Source organism: Salmo trutta, chromosome 29 (assembly GCF_901001165.1).
Source record: "Salmo trutta chromosome 29, fSalTru1.1, whole genome shotgun sequence".
Classification (NCBI taxonomy): domain Eukaryota; kingdom Metazoa; phylum Chordata; class Actinopteri; order Salmoniformes; family Salmonidae; genus Salmo; species Salmo trutta.
This window is the reverse complement of record NC_042985.1, coordinates 37042859-37048858: the sequence shown is the minus strand read 5'-3', so window position 1 is coordinate 37048858 and position 6000 is coordinate 37042859.

Genomic DNA, 6000 nt, shown 5'->3' with positions numbered 1-6000 from the left:
TGCTAAAGCAGTGAATAAAACAAACTTAGGGAGGAGGCTTCTAATGTTAACATGCATGAAACCAAGGCTATTACGGTTACAGAAGTCATCAAAAGAGAGCGCCTGGGGAGTAGGAGTGGAGCTAGGCACTGCAGGGCCTGGATTCACCTCTACATCACCAGAGGAACAGAGAAGTATAAGGATAAGGGTACGGCTAAAAGCTATAAGAATTGGTCGTCTGTGATGTCCGGAATAGAGAGAAAAAGGAGCAGGTTTCTGGGGGCGATAAAATAGCTTCAAGGTATAATGTACAGACAAAGGTATGGTAGGATGTGAGTACAGTGGAGGTAAACCTAGGCATTGAGTGATGATGAGAGAGATATTGTCTCTAGAAACATAATTGAAACAAGAAGATGTCATAGTGTGGGTGGAGGAACTGAGAGGTTGGATAAGGTAAAATGAGCAGGGCTAGAGGCTCTACAGTGAAATAAGCCAATAAACACTAACCACAACAGCAATGGACAAGGCATATTGACATTAAGGAGAGGCATGCTTAGCCGAGTGATCAAAGGGTCCAGTGAGAGTTAGATAGCTAGCCGAGCCATAGGTAGCAAGCTGGTAGAAGATGGAGGAGGTCTGTTTTTAGCCACCTCGTGCGATTCCGTCTGTAGATTAGTGGGGTTCCGTGTGGTAGGGGGGACCAGTCCAATTGGCACAATAGTTAGTTATAGTGGCCCAAGAAAATTGTCCGATAGACCTATTCAGATAGCAGCCGATAAGACAGCTAACGATTAGCGGGCCGCAGATGGGCATTCAGGTTACGTCGCGACGGAGGGGCCAGTTGGATAACTCCCTCGGGCAGATAACGTCGGTGGTCCAGTCGTGAAGGCCCGATGGGGCTCCGCATCGGCAGTAAAACGGGTCCGGATAGGTGATTGTAGCCCAGGAGAGGCTGATGGAACTCTTCAGCTGGCTAGCTCCGGAATAATTGATGTTAACTCCGGGACCAACGTTGCCAATAGTCACTCAGGTAGCAGCTAGCTAGCGGCAAGATCCAGGTGTAAACGTCCAGAGCCTGCGGTAGAAATCCGGGGATATGGAGAGAGAATAGGTCCGGTAAGCTCTGGTCTGAGTCGCGCTGTACAAAAATTGGCGATAGCTTTTCGAGCTAATGGATAGGTGAGGACCGCTAACCGTGGCTAGCTGAACTCCAACGTTAGCCAGTGAACTGGCTAACCTCTGGCTAGCTTCTGTTGTGAATTTCAGATTTGAGGTAAATAATACTTTTATTTTTGTTGCAGGAGAGTGTTTTGAGGTTGAGTTTTTAGAAGAAAAAAAATATGTAAAAAGATATGCGAAGAAAATATGTAAATATATATATACACACGGGACACGACAAGAGGAAGACGTCTGAACTGCTACGCCATCTTGGGAATGTGTATATGGTGCTTTAATCAATTCAGTAGTTCTAAACCTGTGACTGCCTTCTGCCTCCTGCCTACTCCTCTCTACACTTGTGACAGAATGACCGACCCAAGAGAACAAGAAGTAGCAGGACATCCCGACCTCTCCGCTTAGGAAGTTCCTATAGTACGACTCGTGCCCGGTGCACTTCGGGACTGCCATGGACGAGGTGCTCCGGACTGTACGCCAGCTGCTGGCTACACCATCACCTTCCCAGCTCCCAGCAGTCGTTCCAGCCACCCCACCACCATCTACATCACCGGTCCAATCAGCAACGTCCACCTGTCCCTCCCGGAGCGGTTATACTGCACCCCAGCTAACTGTAGGGGGTTTCTCCTGCAGTGTGACCTCCACCTTGCCCGACAGCCTCCGAGAGGGACAAGGTGGCCTTGGTGATCTCAGTGCTGACAGGCGGGGCTCTGGAGTGGGTGCACGCCGTCTGTGAGAGGGACGGTCCAGAAATGCAGTCCTATGAGCGCTTCACCCAACTCTTCCGTGCCGTATTCCACCACCCTACAGAGGGCCGAGAGGGAGGTGAGCGTCTACTCCGTCTATGCCAGGGGTCCAGGACAGCGTCTGAGTACACTCTGGATTTCCGGACGTTGGCTGCGCCCACTGGCTGGAACAACCAGGCCCTGTTGACGGTTTTCCGCAGCGGGCTACAGGCGGATGTCCAGACCAAGCTGGCCTGTCATGATGAGGACCTCACGCTGGACCAGCTCATCGCTTTGGTCATCCGCCTGGATAATCTCCTACGTGCCCGTCGTTGCCCATCCCGGGGGTTCGGGTCTCTCCCAGGAACCTCCAGTGAGACTGAGCCCATGGAGGTAGGCACGACGCACCTTCCCCCAAAGGAACGTCAACATCAACAGGGTCTCTGCTCCTACTGCGGGGAGTCGGACCACCCCTGGAACACCTGTCCCAGAAGGAGAACCAGGCGACAGGCCGAGCAGCGCACCTGCACCTTCCCAGGTAGGCGTGGACATGCCTTGCTCCTCTCTGTCCACCCAGCCCGTCCTCCTTCCTGTCACCTTCCCGGACTATCCTGGCCCCCCACTGAGTCCTGCCCTAGTGGACTCAGGTTCTGCATGCAATTTCCTAGACCGCTCAGTAGCCTTATCATTACGCATTCCTCTAGTTGCTTTACAACCCCCTATCCCTTTCCATGCCCTAGACAACCGTCCCCTAGGAACAGGACTGGTATGCCAGACCACGATTCCCAATTCCCTCACAGTTGCTCACAACCACCATGAATGCATCACTCCTCATCTTAGGCTCTCCTGCACACCCCATAGTTTCAGGTTTCCCCTGGTTACAGTTGCATAACCCCAGGATATCGTGGACAGAGAGGAGGTTGTTGGGTTGGTCGCAGGAGTGTCAGGGGAGGTGTCTCTCTGTGTCTATCTGTGCCACCTCCATGGAAAGTCTGGACCAGGCCACCCACGTCCCTATCCCGGAGGAATACTGGGACCTACAGGTAGCTTTTTTGAAGACTCGTGCCACGTGCCTGCCCCCTCATTGCCCATGGGACTGCACTATCGACCTACTCTCTGGTTCTACCCTCCTGCGGGGGCACATCTACCCTCTCTCGCATGCAGAGACCGAAGCCATGGAGGTCTACGTCCAGGAGGCGCTGGCCCAAGCATTCCTCCGTCTGTCCATCTCTCTGGCCTTCTCCAGCTTCTTTTTTGTGAAGAAGAAGGACGGAGGTCTCCGCCTCTGTATCGATTACCAGACACTGAATAAGGCAACTGTTAAATTCAGTTATCCCCTGCCTCTCATATCCACTGTTATTGAACAGATGCACGGTGCTCAGTACTTTACCAGGCACTACGAACACAGGGTATTGCCCTACAGCCTGACAAATGCACCCTCTGTGTTTAAATCCTTCATTAACAAGGTGTTTAGAGACATGTTGGGTCACTGTGTAGTGGTGTACATAGACGACATCTTGGTGTACTCCACTACACGCGAACAACATGTCAGGTCCGTTTTGGAGAGGCTGTACGCCATGGCGGAGAAATGCCTTTTCTTCCAGCAGGGGGTCTCCTTCCTGGGCTATCGGATATCCACCATGGGAGTGGAGATGGAAGAGCAGAGGGTCAGTGCAGTACGGTCGTGGCCTGTTCCACCCAACATAAAGGCGGTGCAGGGCTTACTACGTTTTGCCAACTATTTCAGGGGCTTCATTAGGGGTTTTAGCACAGCGGTGCCCACTCTCACCTCCCTCCTGAAGGGAGGTCCTCGACAGCTGTGCTGGACTGAGGAGGCCAACAAAGCCTTCCGTGCGCTCAAGGAACGTTTTACGAACGCACCTGTTCTGGCTCATCCTGACCTGTCTCTGCCCTTCATCGTGGAGGTGGATGTCTCCGAGGTTGGAGTAGGGGCTGTTCTCTCCCAACGCACTGGATCACCGCCTAAACTCCATCCATGCGCCTTCTACTCACGGAAGCTGTCTCCGGTGGAACGGAATTAGACGTGGGGGATCTTGAGTTGCTGGCCGTCAAGAAGGCGCTGAAAACATGGCGGCACTGGCTGGAGGGTGCTTAACACCCATTCCTGGTTTGGACGGACCACCGGAACCTAGAGTATATTCGAGCAGCAAAGTGGCTGAACCCACGTCAGGCCAGGTAGGCCCTATTCTTTGCCAGGTTTGACTTTACCCTCTCCTACCGGCCGGGATCTAAGAACGTCAAGGCCGATGCGTTGTCCCGGGTGCATGACACAGAGCATTGGAGGGAGAAAGTGACACCCATTATTTCCCCTGTCCCAGCTCCTGTCATGTGGAATGTGGACGCAGACATCCATTGAGCCCTGAGACAGGAGCCCTCACCTGCCCACTGTCCCGAGGGACATACCTACATGCCCTCTGATGTGGGGGCTATACCCGGGTGCCCCGACACAGCACCTGGGCACACACAGCACCTGTGTCGGGGCACCCTGGTATAGCCCGTACTATTGACTGTTTCTCCGCCAAGTACTGGTGGCCCACCTTGGCCCAGGATGTCCGGGTTTAAGTCTCTTCCTGCTCCACCGGCGCACAGAGCAAGACACAGAGACACCTCCCCTATGGCAAACGCCACCCGCTGTTGGTTCCACAACAACCCTGGTCCCATCTCTCCATGGACTTTGTCACAGACCTTCTCCCTCGCAGGGGCACACAACCATCTTGGTCGTTGTGGACCAGTTTTCCAAAGCCTGTGGTTTGATTCCTCTGCCTGGTCTCGCTAAGGCCGTGGTCCTCAGTTCACCTCCCGTGTCTGAAAGGCCTTCATGGAACGCCTAGGGGTCACGGTCAGCCTCACCTCCGGCTACCGTCCCCAATCTAATGGGCAGGTGGAAACGGTAAATCAGGAACTGGGTAGGTACCTTCCTAGGTACTGTCAGTACCGGCCAGGGGAGTGGGCTGGATTTCTGCCTTAGGCAGAATACGCACAAAACTCCCTCCGTCACTCTTCCACTAACTTAACACCCTTTCAATGTGTTCTAGGCTATCAGCCAGCCCTGGCACCCTGGCACCGGTGTCAGATCGAGGCTCCTGCGGTGGACAATTGGTTCTGGTGCACCAAGGAGGTATGGAACACAACGCATACCCGTCTCCAGCGCGTCATCCTCCGGCAGAAGGTGCAGGCCTATCGTCCCGCAGTGTGGCCCCGGTATTTCACCCCGGTGACAGGGTCTGGCTTTCTACGAAAGACCTGCCCCTCCGCCTGCCATGCCGGAAGCTGAGTCCGTGGTTTGTGGGGCCGTTCAAAGTCCTGAGGAGAGTCAATGAGATGACGTACAGATTACAGCTCCCCGTCAATTACCGTATCTCACCCTCATTTCATTTATCTCTCCTCAGGCTGGTAGCATCTGGTACCTTGGCTAGTGCTGGACCCCACAATGCACCTCCCCCTCCCTTGGACGTCGAGGGGGCCTCGGCGTACTCCGTCCGCAGCCTGTTGGAATCACGGCGTCATGGGGGGTCGCTCCATTACCTGGTTGACTGGGAGGGGCGCGGTCCCGAAGAGCGGTGCTGGGTTCCGGCGCAGAACGTCCTGGACCGTTCTCTCATTCAGGACATCCACAGGCATCATCCCGACCGACCCGCACCGCGTCTCCGGGGTCGTCCCCAAGGTCGGCGGCGCCCTGCTGCTGGAGCAGCGCCTCGGGGTGTACTGTCACACCAGCCTTCGCTTTGGCTCCCCCTCCTGTCCAGCTCAGGTGTTCGGCGCCGCCGGCCTTCTAGCTGCTGCCGAACCTGTTCACTCATCAACCGATTATTTTTATTTGTCAAATGGCAGCCAAGCATGGATCATCATGTCACCAGAATATGACCCTCGATATTTATTGAAAGAAGCATCAACCTTATCACTGTGCACTTTCACCACCCCGTGAAATTCATCATAACTTATTTCATCTGTAGTCTAATAACTGCATGCTTTCCCATGTGGTGCCATTTTGTATCAGATATGTAGGCTACTTCAATCACATAAAAAGGTTGGATGGAAACTTGGTTAATGTCAAGCCATTTTGAGGATGCTGGAATTATGCAACGTGTGCACACCTACAGGA